We start from the raw sequence: 21,663 nt of genomic DNA on the forward strand, positions 1-21,663 counted from the left end.
CGTCAATTTTGGCTCCAGTTTATGTTGCCAAAATTCGTCGTCTTTGTGAACTTTAATTGACTTTATACCTTTCCTCGTCCATATACAAAAGAGGCAGTACTTTCTGGCAGTGATATGTAATTGCTCTTGTACTTGGTAGAAGTACGCGTGGTTTTTATTCATAACGCAGCCAGTCTGTAAATATTTTACTTACTGCTTCTATTGTTGATATTGCCTCTTCTGGTGTAACATTTTCCGCAGTTTGTGGGCACTTTATCTCCACAATGCCGTCGTCATCGATTACACCATCTGGCGATGCTCCCAAATAGGGAATCGATGCATCGATAAAAAGACCACATGGTCTAATTTCGATGTTTTCCTTTCTGGACAATTCTTCGCGAGCTGTGTCTTCATTCTGCTTCACCCAACTTCCGTCAGCCACGACGGGAATGTGTGGAATTCCACATGCTAACACGTCGCCTCTTCCAACGGCTAGTCTTTTCTCCTCTTCAGCCGCTGCTACCATTTCCTCTTCCGCAGTACGCATTAATTTCTCCACGATCTCGTCATGGCATTTGCTGTATCCCTTCGTTGACATACCGGGGACATTGATGGCAGTGAGGAATCCTTCCATTTGTGCGTAGCCGCCTCCGTTGAGAATTGTTCCTGCCACTGCATTCCGATTGATATTGTTACGAGCCAGGGCTATGAGCGACGCGAGAGGCCGGCGAGGGGATTTTTACCCCCAGGAATATGGTTTCAATTGTTAGTTAGGTACGCGGACGCACCCGATACGAAATCGAGGAGCCGCTAGGATAGTTGACGTCGAGGACGCACTCAATGCGGGGTCGGAGAGCGATGGTCGAAAAGCCAAATAGAGTACGCGAATTAACGGAATCTATGAGGTTACGTTTGATTCGAAACGGACTTTAACCCGATCTCACTAGAACTGACTCTGTAACGCGACGTGACTGCACGATTACTATAACGTTACGGAACCGTTTCTGAATCTCAACTGAGTATCTTTCGTTTAAAAAAGGGGCCTGTTGGGACGCTTTTCGTTCTCAGAAAAGAGATTAGAAATTCTAATCGAAATAAACGTGGAGAACGTCTCCATACGTAACAATATCCATGACCTGAGGATCATCAGGTTGACTGTGGATATCGGCTTTATAATCGCACATCATGCATTTCACGGTCAGGGTGGTCTGCAACACAGTTCTCTTCATACGTATTATGTTCAAATGCTCCATCGAACAATCTAATGTTTCGCAATGTTCGCTTATGCGTTTCATTTCTTGAAAAATATGACGAATGTCCACGATGCTGAGAGATCCGTCCGGAAGACACAATTCTTCCTGTGGGTCGACCGTCGTTTCTCTTTGCACGACGAGCTGGTGGGCCTGCACCTCCGCTTCTTCCTTCAGAATGTCTTTGATGGTTTTTCCACGTTTAGCTATTTTTTTTTTGTCATTTCTTGACTATGCCCGACGTCAGAAGAGGTATTCCGTAATATTTCCTTCTCTTGTCCACTTGATGACGGCGTTATACTTTCCATCGTGGATGGCTCGACCGTCGTTTCGTTTTCCTCGACGAAGTGCATTTCTTTGTCGGTGGCAGTTTGCTCCCCGAGTTCTTCAACGTTATCGATTTCTTGTGGAATTTCTTGATTACGCCCGGCGTCAGAAGAGGTAGTCCGTAATATTTCCTTTTCTTGTCCACTTGACGACGGCGTTACATTTTCGTTGTTCATCATAATGTTGCGAACTTCCAAGTGTCACAACACTTCTTATGCGGTCGGTACTTCTCGAATACTGTCGCTCTCGCGCCTTCTTCTTGACTCTTCGTTTTAGGGCTTCGGTACTTCTTTCTTGAAAACGATTTACGCACTTCTTTCTTGCCGTCTTCACGGGTGTTTTCCCCTCCAAACAACCACCGAAACTCCTTTCAGGATGCAACTCCAATTACCGCAAAAATCAATCTGCAGTAATGTGGGAGCCGGTGCATCGCTTTTTGTGGACCGGTCGGGAAAGGGGGTACCCTCCTGGGGGACGTTCGATGCGTTGGTACAGAGACCACACCCTCGCCTTCTGTGACGACACGTCCTCTTCACAACGAAACAGTTATTTCAAACTCTCATTCATTATTTCCGAATGAAACGTATCCTCCACTTTCTCATGATGTCCATTTAGCAATGAATAGTAACTGTTTTACGATGCAGCGTCCAATTGACATAATTTTAATTTCGCCTTATCATTTTTAAAAACAGGTCTGTAAGAGAGAAACTGTAGAGAAACACCGCACTTGTTTAAAATAATTGCAGAAACGCCCAAAATCTGGCCCAAGTACGATTTTTCGAAATACCATCTGAAGTTTTACAACTACTAACAACTGTGTCAATAGAAAATCAACTTATTGAATTTGATTCTCAGTATAAAACATACTACAAACAAACAGATTGAAAAGGTATTGGTAAAATTGTGCACAAAAGGTTCCTCCTCACCGATTTTGATAAAATTTAAATATGTTGTAAAACTCTACATTCTGAACAACTTTTTCATATAAATGTAACCGCCGCTCAGCCTTAGTTTCTATATTCTTATATAAATACATAAAACAATTTTTTTAATACTTTTATATTTCCTTCACGAACGGTTAATTAAAATGTTAACCCTTAGCACTCGAATGGTGACTGTTAGGTACCACGAAAAATTGCTGTATCTTTATTAAAAATATTTTTTACATTATTACATTTGATTGTATTTAATAAATTACTAAACATTTCTGTATTGTTCGAGTGAATTGCACTATTTTCGTATGTATAACATAAAAAAAATATATATAGAAGAGCAATATTCTAGGTGGGAAGAAATGTTTCGTTTTGGAGTTAAAATAGCTTCGAGTGCAAAGGGTTAACCTAACATTACATTCGTGATCACGTGATCAGCGACCATCAAAACCTCAGTACACGGTATTTTTAGAAAGGTTTATAATGTTCTTCTACTGTTTTTGATGCTTGGCCAGCTTTTGGTCGTTTTGCCACACTGTCATTTCCCCTTTGACTTCCCTATTCCCCCACCATTAAAAATGTGAATTACCAGAACCAGTGACATTGGCGTGTGCATGCAAACTGTGAGTGTAACGGAGATACAGTCACTCACAAATAATATTAGGACACTTTTAAAAGGACGATAACTATTTTAATATTTGTGGGATGAATGGGTTCCTTGTGCGTGCGGACGACTAGATCATGTTTAGACGGTCCGGCGCACAGTGTGGACAAATCGCCTGTTTTCGGCACTTGTCGTAGTTATAGAGGAAATTTTTTACAGACAATTATATTTACCAATATAGTTTATAAGTTAAACAAAAAAAAAATTTGTAGGAAAAAATGTATTATTATACATTAACAAATGTATTTTTAAAAACTAACAAGTTTAGATCAAAATTAATAATAAATGAACCATATGTAAAATTAACAATAATAAACTTAAACAAATTATAATACTAGTGAATAAAATTAATAAACTCAACAAAATGCTATCCGAGCATGCTGCTGCTGCTTCGCTATCCGAGTCATTCTCAGTACTTTGATTGCGACTCAAAAACATTGACTCTCGTGATCTTGCACATTTCGATCTATCCTTACATTCTTATTACATTTTCAATAGTTATAAAACATATATTAAAAACAAATTAAAAATACATAAAAATGATTGATAGGTCGACGTACTCAGCAGAGCCCGCGGACGTCCGTCAGCTGTTACGGTGACGACAGTTTGCTTTCACTTTTTTTTTCGGCGATCAGCTGAGAACGTCGACCCCCCCCCCCCCGCGATGGTGGAGCTACTCGGAACACCTATGATGCTCACGGGGGCGGCAACGCGCCGGATCAGTCGATGTCACATGTTTATTGTTGTATGAAATTACGTTGTATATATATGTATATACAGTGACTCCCACTAATATTCGGACAAAATCGCATAACTTTGCCAATATTGGACAGCACTACTTGAATTTTTTTGAGACGTTAGAACAATTACTACGCTACATAACGTGAAAAAAATGTTTGATTAAAATTGCATTTGGTCGAAATTGCAGAGAAAGTACTAAAAGTTGTATTTTGCAACTTTTTTATGCGCGCTTATATTAAAAATGTAAAAAATACGTTTTGTTCATCTGTATCAATTATACATATTCTGAATATTTCATCTAAATCGGTCAACGTTGCAATGAGCTACAAACGTATAACGATGACAGCAGGGTGAAAGTCGCAGAATTTTGGTCTTGTCAGGGAATTTCACCCTTATATTATCATTTTAAAACATCTGTAGCTTATTGCAACGTTGACCGATTTTGATGAAATATTCAGAATATGTATAATTCATACAGATCTACAAATCGTACTTTCTAAATTTTCAATGTAAGTCCACATCAAAAAGTTGCAAAATACTGTAACGAGTCCGTTTCCCGGCGGATCTCGTACAAACGGTTCCTCGCGGCCGGATTTGGCTCGCCGTGCCAGGGTTCGCGGCGGGATAACGCGAGGGTTACGGCGGGACACGGACGGTCGGGCACAGGTGGTTAATGACGCGACTCGGCTAAACGTTCATCACTGTCCCGGCTTCGCGGTTCGGAGGTCGGCGGTCGCGATTCAGGTCTCGCGCGCGTGTCGGGTCACGGCGGGGTCTTGGCCGTACGCAGCGGCGTTTCCGGACCAGGGCAACTTCGGCGGACGGAGAACCCGTGCCCCTGGACGGCCGGCGTTACGCCGGTCGCGGGTGGTTCGCTCTCCGAGGGTGTAGGGTGGAGGCGGAGACGTCGGGTTAACGGGAAAGAAGGGTATTTACCCTGGTTCCGGTCCTCGATCGCTCGGCGTTCGGGTCGGCTCTCCAGGCGGTCCAGTACGCAGCGGCGTATATCGGGGTTCGCGGGTCGCGGGGAAATTCGGCACACTCGCGGTTCGATTTCCGCGGATTCAACAATACTCTCGCGAATCGGGTCGGCAGGCGGCTTCTCGGCGTCGTGAAAGCGCGAGTCCGGTCGTATTCGTGCGGTCGGTATCGGCGGCTAGAATTACGGCTCGGGAAAAACACGTCCTGTCACGGTGACGGCGGAAAACCAAAGAGAGCGTTTTCCGGCTCGTCTCTCTCGTCTTGCTAGGCGAGGGGGTGCGGTGCGGTACGGTTCGCGGCCGGCCTTTCCGGTGTCGTCACGCATCCGGCGCGACGGTGTCGTATCATGGCGGGTTCCGGTTCCCGCCAAGATCGGTTCGGTGGTGCGGGGCTCGCGGGTACCGGCGGATCTCGGTATCCGTCGGTCGCGTTCGGGGGTTCGAGTTCGGGGCGCGTACAGCTAGGAACAGGCCTGGCGCAGCCAGGTCTGTTACAATACAACTTTTAGTATTTTCTCTGCAATTTCTGTAAATATTTTTTTTCACTTTATGTAGCAAACCAATTGTGTTACATAGAATCAATCATTTATTTGTAGTTATATGACAATGTAATTTTTTCATACAGCAATAAACAAGTGACACCGACTGATTGACGGGTCCGGCGCATTGCCGTCCCCATGAGCATCATACCTGTACAAAGCAGATCGAGCATCGGGGGGGGGGGGGGATCGACGTTCCCAGCTGATCGTGGAACAAAAGTGAAAGCAGACAAAAACAAACCGTCACCATAACAGCTGACGGACGTTCGCGGGCTCTCCCGAGTACGTCGAACTCGCTCGGGTGAGTGTGTGCGTGCATGCGTGAGCGGCAAAGATGTCTTGGCGCAGCATGCCCGCGAAAACGTTAGCTTTTTTCACGTCATGTTGTAAACTAATTGTTCTAACTTGTCAACAACATCCAAATCGTATGATGCAATATTAAAATAGTTATCGCCCTGAGTGTCCCAATATTACTGTCAGCGACTACATTTGTTTTGTTTCTTTGTCTGTGTGGTGCAGCAGAATACTAGTGCAAAGTTTTTATAAAATCACTTAGTGTTCCTCTGTGTCAGAAGAACTCAAAGCGAGGAACTCAAAAATTAATCTAAATGTAATCTAAATGTAATCCAAATTTATTTGTTTGAGAAATTCACGGGGTATATAGACTGTTTGTCACTTACCTATTCAGCTGTCATTTTCTTCTGCTGTATCTTGTGGTTGAGCTCCGAAGTCTCTTAGAGGATACAGCCGCCTTGGCTGCTCGCTAGGTCGCCATTTTTCCCGCATGCTCAATAGAACACGATTCACCACACTCCATTTTTACACAATCTCCACACTTCTCCACACAAACTCCAAACTATACACACTCGCGTCAACACAAGTCCGTACGTAAACTTATTTTTCCGCGTTGTGTATAAATTATTTAACGAATGAAACAGGAATGATTCGCACGCGATGCGAACGCGTTCCTGTCCATCAGTAAACTGAACGAAACAAACAACGACGCAACCAGATGTTGCCACATGCGTCATCGCCCCCCCCCCCCACTGCCAGCAAATGTAACTTGGCGACGCTTGAACCTACCTCACTGATTCCGTTGGTGCACCAACAGGTCTTGCGCTCTTGATTTGTTTATCTGTGTATACTGAAATATGTGTTGTATTTTTTAAATAATTTTTTTTTATTTTTTCGGTATAGCCACCTAAGATGTTCAAAAGTGACCCCTGAATCAAATTGATTTTTAGTCACACCGTGCCCAACAAAAAATTACGAAAAAATTCATGGATATTCTACTTACTAGCATACAGGAGTGAGATTTTTTCAGAATTTTAGGTGGAAAAATCGATTTTGACACAAATCCGAAAGCATAAAATTCCCGATTTTATATCGAACTTCTCAGTTGACCCCGCTTATATTATTATGTTCGCTGTGTCTTCGTTGTGATTATTAATGTGTATTTTTTATAGTTTTTTTGGATTATGCAAACATGTTTGTTGAAAAAAATTGGACATCTCCAAACATTCGAAGAAAGTGCGTATTTCGTATTGAAGTTTCAGAGATACTGGTTTTATAAAAGTAGTTGGATATTATTGAAACAATTGTTCTAAATTCTTTTTAGAATTTTGTAAATTGCATGAAAATGAATTTTCTCGTTGCCTTTTTTCCTGTTTCCAAGCGTATTATATGTTAGCGTCAACGCATTTTTAACGAGAGATTTTGGTGGGATGGTCGAAGGGATGTTTATTCCTTGACAGACTTATGGCAGGGCTTTATAATGTCTGTGGCCCGTGAGGCTAAACAGTCCTGGCAGCAGAGATGGGCAAAATATTTATCTAAATAAAAATTTCGAATAACGAATAAAAGATAAAAAAATTTTTATTCGTTATTCGAAGGTTCGAATAAAAAAATTATCTTTATTCGACGAGTATCGAATAAATAATTTTATTCGACGAGAATTTATCCGACGAATAAAAATAATTTTTTTTATTCGAACTTCGAATATTTTTTTCATCTTTTATCTGTATCTTTTATTCGAAGGCTTCGAATAAATCTTCGAATAACTTTTGCCAGCTCGACGAATAAACGGCGACGGCGCCCGACGAGGACCGACGAGCGCCGAACGTCGAAGACCCAGCGACTGCCAAACGGCATACAATGTAAGCGGATGGAGAATCGCGCATTATTGGCAATTTATGGTTTTATGTTTTTGATCAGAACAATATTGTTAAGACGAATGAGTTGTAGAGTTTGTTCCGATCGAAATGAGACCAAACACGACATCATTTGGACTGTCTTTAATGACATTGTAATTTTTATCGTAACATTACGTATCAGTGAAACTTGTTCGATTACACTCGAATTTGACCTCATTTTCATCAGGAAAATCCCCTCCATTCACTCGTCACAATTTTATGAGGATATGTTGAAAAATCTAAAAGTTTAAACTTTCATTCGTGCGCGATTCTCCATCCGCTTACATTGTATGCCGTTTGGCAGTCGCTGGGTCTTCGACGTTCGGCGCTCGTCGGTCCTCGTCGGGCGCCGTCGCCGTTTATTCGTCGAGCTGGTAAGTTATGCGAAGATGTATTCGAAGCCTTCGAATAAAAGATACAGATAAAAGATGAAAAAATTATTCGAAGTTCGAATAAATCCGCTTCGAATAAAAAAAATTAGCATTATTCGTCGAATAAAATTATTTATTCGATACTCGTCGAATAAAGATAATTTTTTTATTCGAACCTTCGAATAACGAATAAAGATAAATTATCTTTTATTAGATTCGTTACTTAAATAATTTTTTATCTAAATAATGCCCAACTCTGCCTGGCAGCAGGCGACGCGATAGCTGATGACCGATTTGGGTTTCACAGCTATCGATTGTCTAAGCATTGACTGTTTATTGACGGTGAGAATGTTTAGAAAAGGCAAGCGACCCGACGTCGTATTGTCAAAGATAAGGGACTCTTTGTCCTGAAGGATCTGGCCACGGAGTGGGGAAGGCTATGCCTTTTGGTAAGAGGACCATGATGAACCACACGGCACTTACCCCAGAACCTTGGGACCAGGAACTCCTAGTTTCTAACATATGAGATAATAAACATTTTTATATTCGAAAAAAGAATGTACAGACTTAAAAATGCAATATAAAATATTTTATTTGCCCTATATTTCAATATATCAACATGACTTCCAACAGTTTCCTCATTTTGAAAATAATATCTAACTACTGAATTTTTATAAAACCAGTATCTCTGAAACTTCAATACGAAATACGCACTTTCCTCGAATGTTTGGAGATGTCCAATTTTTTCAACAAACATGTTTGCATAATCCAAAAAAAAAACTGTAAAATATACACATTAATAATCACAACGAAGACACAGCGAACATAATAATATAAGCGGGGTCAACTGAGAAGTTCGATATAAAATCGATTTTTCCACCTAAAGTTCTGAAAAAAATCTCACTCCTGTATGCTAGTAAGTAGAATATCCATGAATTTTTTCGTAATATTTTGTTGGGCACGGTGTGACTAAAAATCAATTTGTTTCGGGGGTCACATTTGAACATCTTAGGTGGCTATACTGAAAAAAAATTATTTAAAGAATGCAAAATATATTTTCGTAAACATTTTTCAGAAAAATTTATAGTCCAAATTTCGCTTTAATGAGTTTTTTAGAACAAAAGTTATAGCGAAATGTGATCGCGCATCACACGTTCGAAACTTTCGTAACGTGAATAATTGCGGAGGAACCCGTCGAACGTCGCATAGGTAGCGCACACGAACAGAGTAAAGGTGCGTGTTTGCGTAGTGCGGTAGGAGGGAAATGGGTGGCGATTTTTCGCCAGAGTGGGAGCCATCGGTTTGGGCATTTCGTCCACGACTGCAAACGACTGCAAACGCGGGAACGCAACCACGCATTATACAGTACGTATAAATGTTTATAATCAGTATTTTATACTAATATTGTAAAGTGTAAATTGTTGGGTAGGAACGAAAGTTCGTAGGGTTTTCAAATTGAAATTGAAAAATAGGAAAGATATTTAGAAATCCGACAAGAAGTAATAGAACAGAAGGGAAAATATGTTATTGAGTAATTCTATGAATACATATCTATCGGTAATTGTGCATAAGAAGTCACACGACATCGACTTCGAAGCTCTTTCAATATGTTGTCGGGATGAAGATGTTGAACAATTTTTCTCCATGCAAGCCGCCACCGCATTGTGGATTCGGGGCTTCGAAAACCTTGCAGAAATTCGAAGTATGAACATTCGAGAATTCATGATGACCCGTGTGTAAATTGTAGAATATGATCTTGTAGAATTAGTTAAAAGTAATGATGTTGAAAGCGTAAATTCGGTGTCATTGCAGTTCAAAATTGGTCATTGCTATCGAGTTTAGTTATACCGTGAAAAATACATGTTCTAATATGTTAATATTTTTATAAGTACGCGACATTATTTACCAACCAAATGAAAATATGGCTTGATCGTCTAGTGGTAACTAAAGGATTACATGTCGTGGTATTTGGGAAACATTCTAATATTTAATTACAGAGGACTGTTTTTGTTACTTTGAAAAAATAGTCAAATTTGCATACATTTCTAAGCTGTTTGTTATGTGCACAGTGCGGTTATCTAACTGTAATACTAAAAAACAAAAAGGTGCAGCGGACTGTACTGCTCAGCCACCGTAAGCGAAAACATTGAAACCTCATGGCCAAGTTTGTATACAATGTCGCGATGTACGTTGGCTGATCAGAGCAGTCCGACCAGAGGACGAATATCGTCGAAATATAGATCGATCGTACCGCACGTAAAAAAATATGTAATTTCTCTGGCAGTGCAAAAAAGGTGCAACTTGTTCTTTTTTAGCATTACAGTTAGATAAACTCTCGACATTTTGCAAAAAAATTTGTCTGGAACCCACTGGGCACATAACAAACAGATTAGAAATGTATGCAAATTTGACTATTTTTTCAAAGTAACAAAAACAGTTCTCTGTAATTTGTAACGGTTGCGTTTTCCTACGCGAGCGTTTAACCGCGAAAGGAAGGTTCGTTCTGTCCTCTCCTGGATTCGCTCAGCGGCCAGGGTCGGCAGAGAGGACAGCGGGTGAAATAACGGAGGCGGTTTACGTGAAAAGAAGCTTTATTGCCGGCGGCGGTTCGCCCCGGGTCGAGATGGTGATTCCCGGCTGGCGGGTTCCGATGCGACGGCTGGCTGCAATCAGCGCGAGGAGGCGACACGTTATTATAAATAGTATGTGTTGCGACAAGGATTGTCAGGAGGATAGCCGGAATTATCTTGACGAAGATATACAGTGACTCGACGAACACCAAAGAAAACGACACTTATGGTTTGGACGCACAACCGAAAAGAATCGACTTTATTGAACAAAAAAAGTATTGAAAATCACGGCACACTCCGGAAACGATAATATAGATATTAATAACGTCGAATCCAGAGGGGCGCGGAAGACACACCGTGATTGGCACGGATAGGCGACTGTAAGCGATAAGCGCGTGTGGTTCGTACAATGTCTCGTGATACAAGTGATGAAAGTGTCGTCTCGCGATGACAATAGACGAAATCGATCTAGTTTAGCGGTCGACTCGCACTTTTCGTCGCTGTGTTGTGTAGCGCTCCCGCGAGGTCGTATTGCGTAACGATATTCACAACATCATAATTCGCGGGAATCGTTGAATCCTAAACAGTATCTTAAATCTAATGTACGCGAGAGTAGCGGCGGAACGCGGAGCGATCAAGATTCGCTGTTACGGCGGAAACGCGGAGCGCCCCGGACTCGCTTCTTTACGGCGGAAACGCGGAGCGATCAGGATTCGCTGTTACGGCGGAAATACGGAGCGATCAGGACTCGCTATTTTACGGCGGAACGCGGAGCGATCAGCACTCACTCTGACGACGGGAACGCGGAACGATCAGGACTCGCTCTGACGGCGGAATACGGAGCGGTATCGGAATACGGCGTTTCTCCGATTCGGTGGATTCCTGGGATTCCCCACCCGGACGGGACGCCCCACCCGTCGCCCCCAGTCAGATCGCGGTGGGGGTCTCTCGCACCCGGACGTTCCCAGAGAACGAGCTTCCGTCACCAGCGTCGTTACTCGTACAGGACGAGCTCCGAACGCGGCTGCGATCCGACGAGGACTGTCACGACTGTGACGAGACGCCTGGTCGCGGGCCGGTAAGCGAATTTCGCAGGATCGACGGAAAGGAATCGGGTAGGGGGAGAGAGTCGGAGCGCGCGACGAGCAGTAGTACCCAGAGACACTGCTCCCGTCCGTCTGCTCGCTCGAGACTTCCTCGCGGTACTGGTTTCACACGCACACGGAAGAAGCCGTAGTACGCGTTCCACCTGGCACCAGCGTGTTCGCACACACACACGGAAGAAGCCGTAGTATGCGTGTTCACACGCGGCTGCGAGTGGTCAGGAGCTCGGGATGGTTCCCGGTGAGCAGCTCCCAGCCAACTCCGAGTTAGTCGCGGTTTGCTCCGGTATTTATTGAGAAAGCGCGGACTACGAAGAGCGCGCCGCCTCGCGAAATGTTCGCGAAGCGGCGGCGTGCTCTGATTGGTTCGCGCTCGGGACGGTTGCGGATTAGCTCGCACTTGGGTCCGTTGTGCGAGCTCGCGACGGAACGCGAATTTCGCCGTTTCGTCGCAAATTAAATATTAGAATATTTTCCAAATACCACGACATGTAATCCTTTACTTACCACTAGACGATCAAGCCATATTTTCATTTGGTTGGTAAATAATGTCGCGTACTTATAAAAATATTAACATATTAGAACATGTATGTTTCACGGTATAACTAAACTCGATAGCAATGACCAATTTGGTACTGCAATGACACCGAATTTACGCTTTCAACATCATTACTTTTTACTAATTCTACAAGATCATATTCTACAATTTACACACGGGTCATCATGAATTCTCGAATGTTCATACTTCGAATTTCTGCAAGGTTTTCGAAGCCCCGAATCCACAATGCGGCGGCGGCTTGCATGGAGAAAAATTGTTCAAAATCTTCATCCCGACAACATATTGAAAGAGCTTCGAAGTCGATGTCGTGTGACTTCTTATGCAGAATTACCGATAGATATGTATTCATAGAATTACTCAATAACATATTTTCCCTTCTGTTATATGACTTCTTACTGTATTTCTAAATACCTTTGCTATTTTTCAATATCAATTTGAAAACCCTACGAACTTTCATCCCTACCCAATATCATGTGATAATGATATTTTATATTGTATTGTGTTTTTGTTTGTAATGTAGATGGAACAGATTCCCACCGACACAGCGGCGGTGGTGCCAGCACCGGCGGGGGTAGTGCCAGCACCACCGACGGCTCCAGCAACACTGTCACTACCGGCGGCAGTGACGGCGGCCGTCGCCCGCCTTAGGATTGGGAGGCCAATCGCAAATGTAGTGAGTAGACGGTATATTTTATCATTCGTAAAGATTTATTATTTATTTCTAAAACGTTGTAACAGACCTGGCTGCGCCAGGACTGTTCCGAGCCGAACACGGCCGACGGATACCGAGATCCGCCGGCACCCGCGAGCGCCCCTGCGATCCCCGCTCCTCCGAACCGATCTTGGCGGGAACCGGAACCCGCCATGACGAAGTACCGCCGCGCCGGATACAGGAAGACGCCGGAAAAGCCGGCCGCGAACCGTACCGCACCGCACCCCTCGCCTAGAAGACGAGAGAGACGAGCCGGAAAACGGTTTCTTTGGCTTTCCGCCACGCGCGAGTACGGACGTATCCGAATACGATTGCGAACCGAAACCGAAGCGAACCGCCGGATCCTGCCGAAAACCGCTCTGCCGCGACGCCGAAACCGCCGGAGTTTAACACGCGTAGTCCGCGTACCGATAACGTCGATATTCTAGCCGGGAGTGCACCGACGTGTGTCTGCAGACCACAGCACCGGCCACGCCGCAGCGTGCCGAACCTCCCGAAGCGCCGACCCGACCGCCGAGCGATCGAGACCGGACCCAGGGTGAGTAGCCTTCCATCCTATTAACCCGATACCTCCGCTTCCGCCCCCACACCCACGGAGAGCGAACCACCCGCGACCGGCACCTCGCCGGCCGTCCTGGGGCACGGGATCTCCGCCCGCCGAAATTACACTGGTCCGGATACGCCGCTGCGCACGGCCACGACCCCGCCGTGATACGAGTCACGAACCGCGACCGCCGACCGCCGAAATGCGAAGCCGGGCCCGCGACGAACATTCCGCGTGAACGTGTCGCCAAACCGTTCTGCTCGACCGCCCGCGCCCCGCCGTAACCCTCGCGTTATCCTGCGTGAACCCTGGCACGGCGAGCCAAATCCGGCCGCGAGGAACCCGTTGTTACGAGATCCGCCGGGAAACGGACTCGTTACAACGTTACATTTTTTCCAACAGAAAATTGGAAACGGCCGCGGCGGCGTTGCCAACCCATCCGCTGCCTCGGCATCAACGCCCCCCCCACCCCTCCACCAAGCCCCGTCATCCAAATGACGGAAGAAATGCTTGTGAGTTAGAAAAACATAAAAATATGTTATATATATATGTTAAATATAAATCTTGTATATAAATGTTGTGTACATGTTTCAGTCAAAGCTCATGAAAAACATCAGAAGAAATTCTTATCGAAGAGGGGGCCGGCGCGGTGGCCGCGGCTGGCGAGGCGGCTACAGGGGGCGCGGAGGCCGCGGGGGGCGTGGCGGCAGCGGGGGGCGTGGCAAAAAATGTATTACAATAAATATGTAAAAAAAATATATTCTATTATGTTTTTTTATTTTCCTAACTTTTCCTTTTTCATATCATCCTCAAAATATGCATCCATTTTTTCCCCATTTTTTCTCCTCGGCATTATCGAGGAATGATTCGCGGCATCCCGGACCCTTGCTATTCTCATCGGTACACGTGCACGCCGACCTGGCGGTGTGTGAGTGTGCCGAGGCACGGCTGTTCGAACGAAGCTACGGCAGGCATCATGCGACCGAATAATGCAAAATGTTGCTCGAAAATGCAAGAGTAGGACCTGTTTGATGGCGAGCGCTCTAGATTTATCTTTTATATAGCGCTTTTGACTACTGATAAGCCCCATCTTTGCATTATCGAGGAATGATTCGCGGCATCCCGGACCCTTGCTATTCTCGTAGGTACACGTACACGTCGACCTGGCGGTGTGTGAGTGTGCCGAGGCACGGCTGTCGAACGAAGCTACGGCAGCGCCGTCGTTTACGATGTCGACCACGCATGCTCAGATCGCCTCTATTGTCAGAGATAATGCGATCGAATCAGAGAGGATACTCGGAAAATGCCGCTCGACACTGAATGTGGAAAGTGCACCCAGCTCCCCATACTGGACGAAAATGTTACTATTTAGCTTCTTCTAGTGGCCGTTATAGCGGTACTATCGATTGTTCAAGGCCACCTGGGAAAACTGGCCCTTAAGAATATAATATCCTTTTGTTTACCTTTTTTTCTTTTTTGTTTACCTTTTGTTCTTGGAATAGATATATTAATGAAAAATTATGTATGTAGACATCTAATTGAAGCTGATTTAATTTAGCTGCTGGCCAACGATACAGCATTGTATCGGGATATGATTTCATTTCATTAATCAACTCATAATAATACTGTTTTGACATTTGTTCCAAATTACTTTCGGTGGTAATCCTGGTAGTAACGCATTCTCGGAAAAATAGGTATCTGAAATAATTAAAAATATTTGTGAGTACTATATAAAGTTGCAACGAGACACATACGTCTCGTTGCCGTCGAGTTTTCGACCAGGCCCGCGCCAATCAGCCGCGAGAACCGCCGCGCGCCAATCCGCGAATCCGGCCCGAGCGCGGACCAATCGACGTGTGCCGAAGATTCGCGAACGAGCACACGAGGTCCGCGCTCGGGCTATAAAGATCGCGACGAAACCACCCGAGAGCGGAGTTGGTCTGGAGCAGCTCTCGGGCGAACACCCGAGCCCAGATCCTCTCGCAGCCGCGCGGAATCGTGCTAGCCTCGGTCTACTATCGGGCGAACACGCCGAAGCGCTGGGATCGGCCGAGGCGTACGTGGGTTTACGTCCCATACGCCGCAAGCGAGACCGCGAATAGGTTCTGGGAGGCAGTCGATCGACGGCCTGCTCTTTTCAGAGCACCGTAGTTTCGACACTCCGGACCGTCCTCCCCACTCCTCGGACCTGTTCCCGCACCCCGCGCTCCTGACCGGAGATTCCGCGCCTCGCTCCAGGAGTCTAGTCTCCTCGCAGCAGCGTGCGGAGTTCGCCTCGCGGTATACTACCGGGGACGAGCGACCTCGCCGGTCTCGAGTCGTAGGCGCGAGGTTTACGTCTACGTCTACGTACTCGAGCCGCGGCCGCGCGGGGACGACAAACGGGGCGTTCCGCGAATCCCGCGAATCCTCTCCGCGCCCCGCGAGCCCAGCCGACGCAGTAAATGTCGCCAATCCACCATCATTTGCTGGGCCGCGGCCGTTCCGATCTCCTCGCCGAGGCGACCGCGCGACGGGAATCGTGAGGATTCGGGACCGCGCCGAGAATACCCGACGTTGAGCGAACCCGGCTCGCCCCGCGCTCTCCGCGCCACCGTACCGCGTACCGGACCGAAAATTGCTCCGTTTTCTGCCGCCGTCCACCGACGGACGGCGCCCGCCGCCAAATCCGGGACCCACCGCGAGGTTCAAACCAGATCCGTCGATACGGAGCCCCACCGCTCCCGCGTAGAGTTAATTAGTTATAGAGAACCGACCGTTCGGTTCGGGGGTAATAAATAGGTTGTTAATTATGCTATTAATTAAGATAAGGGGTTCACGGGGGCGTAGGTTAAGTGTTCGTTACGCATCGAGCGTCCACCGTACATTTTATTTTCGTTTCTGTACACTAGGCCGGTCCAGAGACGGGCCAGATCATCGGACCGATCCGGGCCGGGGCCTCCGGTAATCTGGAAATCGGCCAAACCGCCGTGGATGCAATAAATTCTGTTTAGTTTTATTATTTCAACCAGGTGTCTCATTTAACTACCTGTCACCCCCCTCCCCAAAGAACCCTGGCCGCTGAGCCAATCCGGGGAGGGCTTACCCGTCTCGCTACGCATCCCGAGCGAGACGCGTACCGTTACAAAGTTTAGAGTACTAAAATAATACTATACAATACTGCACGGAAGATATTATTGATTATAACATAAAGTTATTTGTTTTCCATGCGTATCTTATTTCTCTCGTATCTATATATAATAACATTAGAATTTATCTTAACACGAGAAATATGTAATGTACGATGTGCAACTTGGAATAAATTATACTGTTTCAAAATGAACCAGCACAGCGATAACCCACTGGGACATTCCCAATATGTTATCGTCTTCTTCATCCGTCGACGATTCGTTGGAAACGTTCATGGCCTCCAATGGCATTCGGTAACATTTTGCCCTAACATCTTCCTGGCTAACATATGTTATTTCAGTGCTCAAAGTATCGCATTTAAAAATTTCTAGTGCTGGAGATAACAAGGCGATATCATAGAATGCATCAACTTGTAGAAATCTTTGTACACCTAAGCGAAAAGAATTTTCATGGGGACTAATAGATGAAATTATACAAACTGTGCCATCGTGAAAAATGCAGCAATTATCGCGCTCGTCTGTGCCAACCAATAAGCTGTGAATTTGAAGTTTGCGGTAAGAAATAGCACCACTACTATTATGAAACATCATAGATGCCTGAATGGTGGTTGAAGAATCACCACCTGCCTTATTACTGCCATGATGTTCTATCTCTCTCATTCTATTAGAAAATTGTTGAAGGGGTTGTCCTGGCTTTCTGCAATATTTTCTAAAAATGGACATGTTGCTTTCATACGGGAAAGCAGAAAATGAATCTAATGTACCAAAACGTCTGACGTCATCCGCCAAGTGGAGAAGACCGTCGACATTATAAGAATTAAAAGTTGGGCCATAGAACTTTTCACAACGACGAACAAATAGTTGCAAAGCTCCTTCTGCAAACTTTAAATATTTGCTAACAAAAACCTGTGAAACCATTATGGCACTGTGCAGAAACAAGAAGTGTCGATATACATTATCCTTCAGCACTCCATAGGTGACAACTGGAGCAGTATACAAAAGAAATTGCCGAAATTCTGTTGCTTTAAATTTGCAAAATAAATCTATTGATCTAGGACGCCTTGCAAACTCGGATGGACAATATTTATTGACCCTTCTCATTCTCTCTGAGATTGTGAAAATTTGTCGAGAAGATCATTTTGAAAATGGGGAATATTTGCCACACACCCAGGCAGATAACAATTTTTTAATGACACCTAGACATACGAGATGCATATACTCGAATGGCACCTGTGATACCATTCCTATTGGCATCAAAGCTAATGGACTTTGACCATCTTTATGATGATCCTCATCGGAACACCTGGTATATTCTTCATCACTTCGTAAAGGATGTGTAATACCATTGAAAACCTGACGACCTCTTTCCTGTGTACCACAAACTTTGCACTTGGAACAAGGTCGATGAGACATATGGCCTTTGTGATGAAGTATAAAGGCTCGAGCTGGTGCATCAGCAATAAAACACCTTAATACGACTGGAATTTTTTTCTCGTGGAACGTAATGCCTCCATTTGAAATTATCAAGTTTATGTCAGAGACAAATTTTTGAAGATAACTGTTACAATCCTTGGGTTTTTGGGTGCCTTTATAAATCCCTACTACAATGGGTTTACTATTTAAGATATTTACAATTCTGACTTGAATAGGCCAAATTTGAATTGTATTGGAATTATCTAAACTACATCCGTCCACATGAAAATCCAATTGCAACTCTCCAGGAATTACTGGAGAACATTGCGATAACTGTTTAACTATTTTCAACTCTACATCAAAATGAACATACTCTCCTGGTTCTACCACAGAGGTGACCACACTGGTACAAGGTGTACCAATGAGCGTTCTTATATCTTTCGGCAAACTAGAAAACACGAATGGGTACGTAGAAGAGATAAGATGTTGTTCCCCTGAGTGTGCGTTAAATTATTGTCCACAAAGCAAGATGCCAAACGATCACGAAATGATACTTCTGAAACATTACCAGCGGACTCCCAAACCACATCATCGCATGAAGAGGTAGAAGAGGTAGATCATGCGTGAATGAAGATGTGGTGGGAATATTAAGCAGACTTTCATTATTATTATTACTGACAGGCACGGATAAAGAAGACGTGCTGGGAATGTCCTGCAGATTACACTGTCCAACACCAAAAAAATTTTGCAATACCTGTTGGGTGATTCTTATACACTTTGTCATCCTAAAACCGAATCTGAAAGTAGAATTGCTCCATCACGCAACGTTTTCGAAAAATTTTGGTTTTTGTAAAAATGCCCGATTTTGATACGAAACGACGTGTTACGCAAAAACTACATACGCGAGAAAGTTCAAATTTGAGTCAAGAGATAGAGGGGACTCTCCTCTACATATTCATATAGTCAATTATATTTTTATGTACTTCCTAATAGTTGTAAATGGTTGTTAAAGTTTCAAAATGTGCCGACGCGGGTACTTTGTACGCTCTATTTTTGTATTTATGTGAAAAATCCTTTATCTAGCAGGAATTTACTATACAGGAATGCATTCTACAGACATTTCTGGTAAAGAAACCATTCACGAAAAGTATTTGGTTCCCTTAATGTACGAGAAGGATCAGAAAATGTTAATTGACAGCGTGTGCGCGACGCGTTTGCGCCAGACGGCCATTGCAGCCTTTTCGCGACTCGCCAGGGCCGTCGCTATGCGTAGTCGACGTTGGTAACACTCAAATATGTCTTTGCTTACTATGCTTAATTAAATACATTTTTTTTGTCTTTTTGGGTGCCAATCATTACAAAAGATTATAAAAATACGAGTTATATTCACATTTCATTGTGGAAATGCTTAATAAAGAAAATTGACCGCAGCAATGCGGTAACTGGAAAATTTTATTTTCAGTAATTGTTGTCTTATCTTTATAATTGTAATACCAATGGACATTCAAGATTCTTCCGATTTGTAATGTTTTATGTTACTATTATATTTATGTTACTACTATACTTAGACACATATTACAATATATTCTGGCTACGCTTAACGACGGTGCCGGAGTTTCTACGCTCGAACGTCACCGACACGTAACTGACGATGCATATCGATTCGTCAGGTGGGTAGATCGGCGCTACTACCCGTGCTGCTTAATTACGCGCGTACTATCGGTAATGAATACATCACACGATTAAAATAAGTCCAAACACTATGTAAATGGGACTTTTTTTATCGATTTTATTGATCGAAGTACATAATTAAGACATAGATCGCTCTATATTAAATCGATATAATCTCGCGGAAGTGTATAAATCAGCCGGACTGTTTTTGTTATATTCATGACGAAATTATTTTAAAATCAAAACAAGGAATACAATTCCAGCATTATTCTTTCATCAAGATATTTCAACAATGGAAAAACGTTACAAAGGAAAAGACTTATGTGCGGATGCTTGCTGATTACTGCTGGGCACTGTGACGTTGCACAAATCACGTCGCCCCTTGGCGCCCCAAACAACCGAACGAAGGGACCGGACTGCCCGAAAACAACGTTATCGCGAATAGAACCACGGCTCGATAGGTTAGGAAGCGCTCCCCGAGGAACTCCCGAATCAACGGGAGTTCATTTGCTCAGTTCAACAATCAGCCATTTGCAAGGGGCCTCGGCGAGGGTGGTGTAGGCGCCCCCCTCCTCCATACCGGGGGAGATCGCGGATCTACCCCGAGTTCCAATTTTGGGATGATTTTCGCGTAAGGTCTGGGGCCCAAGGACCCGACGTAGGCACGATCCTGCGGGTTACGAATTTCGCGCCAGTCGCGCGCCCTATTAGAGGAAAAGCCGGACTAAGGCGCGGAGTGGGGATACGAGGACCCTGTCGTAACGCGAACGGACCCGGAGGAATTACTGTCGCGGTGACTTCCGTACCGAGTCGCACCCGGAAAATACCGAGCCAGCGCAGACTGCCGTGTAGTTTGTGATACCGCATTATTAATACCGATTGCCGTAAACGCGAAGTGCGTGCACTCTACTACCGAGCTGCAGCGGTCCCAGGATCTCGATCCCGTCACGAGTCGAGCGTAGAAAACCGGAGACCATCCCGAGCGAGACGGGCAGAACCGCGACCGAAGGCGGAATTATATCGAGAGGAACGGTGAGTCCCCTAAGTGACCGTATTCGTTTGTTTTTCGCGAGTTGGTTCGCCTGGCTCTACCGGGGAACCGACGAGGTCGGCCGACGACGATTCCGTACCCTCGCGGCAACGCGAGCTCGCGGATCGCCCGTCGGGCGCGTAATATCGCGTCTCGTTCGTCTCGAATCCATCGGTACTTTGAGCCGCGGCACCGGGTTCCCGGAAAAATACCGTGCAGAAGTCTTCCTCGGAGGAGCTGCCGCCGTTAACGTTTGCAACCGTCCGTCCGTTACGTTACTTCTCGCGTTATTCCTATCGAGCCGTCGCGTAGCCTATCGTGAAGTTTTCGCCGAGCGTTCGCCGTCCGTCGGAACCGAAACCGCGCCGCGACAGTCATACCGTAATCGCGCCGACCACCTGCGTGCCGCGAATCCCTCGCTTCGGCGAGGGGCAATTCTCGTGCCGATCTACCGCACCCCCGCGGCGTATTTTACCGATCGACAACAGCGCGTGCGAACCCTCCACCTTATCGCAAACTTTGTACGAAGAGCGCGGGCTCTCGGGTGCGGCCACGTGGCCGCGGCTTTGTAAGATCCGACGCCAATAAAATTGTAGAGCCCAGCCCGACTATCGATCTTTTTACCTGCGCGGTCCGCCCGGCCGTGAGGGCTGTCCTCGCTCCTTTCCATGTCCGAACCCCCGACCCTTTACGCGCCTCTCGACATTCTCGCGGTTCCCGAAGGTTCACCTCCCGCCCCCAGCTTCGGCGAAGGGCGGACTTCGTCCGCGTTTCGCGTGGCACCCTTCCGGTGCCTGGCGCCCGAGCAGCAGGCTCTTTGCGATTTCCGAGAACCTTCGGGAATCTGTTAGTACCGGGAGGACCGCGTATTCACGGCCGTACGCGGCCCGGCCTCTGAGCCCATAAATTCCCGGAGTGGACCCCGCCCCCGCCTTCCCACGCGGCGAGTGGAGGTCCA

General features: G+C 45.4%; 1 long non-coding RNA gene and 1 pseudogene across 1 annotated transcript in view; one reads left to right on the top strand and one right to left on the bottom strand.

Moving 5' to 3' along the window:
- LOC143363148 (uncharacterized) overlaps nucleotides 1–21,663 on the top strand; it is an 839,400-nt gene that overhangs the window by 260,250 nt on the left and 557,487 nt on the right. The window lies entirely within an intron of this gene.
- LOC143363157 (uncharacterized) lies at nucleotides 16,960–18,422 on the bottom strand (annotated as a pseudogene).

The sequence above is a fragment of the Halictus rubicundus genome, unplaced genomic scaffold (assembly GCF_050948215.1).
Source record: "Halictus rubicundus isolate RS-2024b unplaced genomic scaffold, iyHalRubi1_principal scaffold0025, whole genome shotgun sequence".
In the NCBI taxonomy this organism is placed as follows: domain Eukaryota; kingdom Metazoa; phylum Arthropoda; class Insecta; order Hymenoptera; family Halictidae; genus Halictus; species Halictus rubicundus.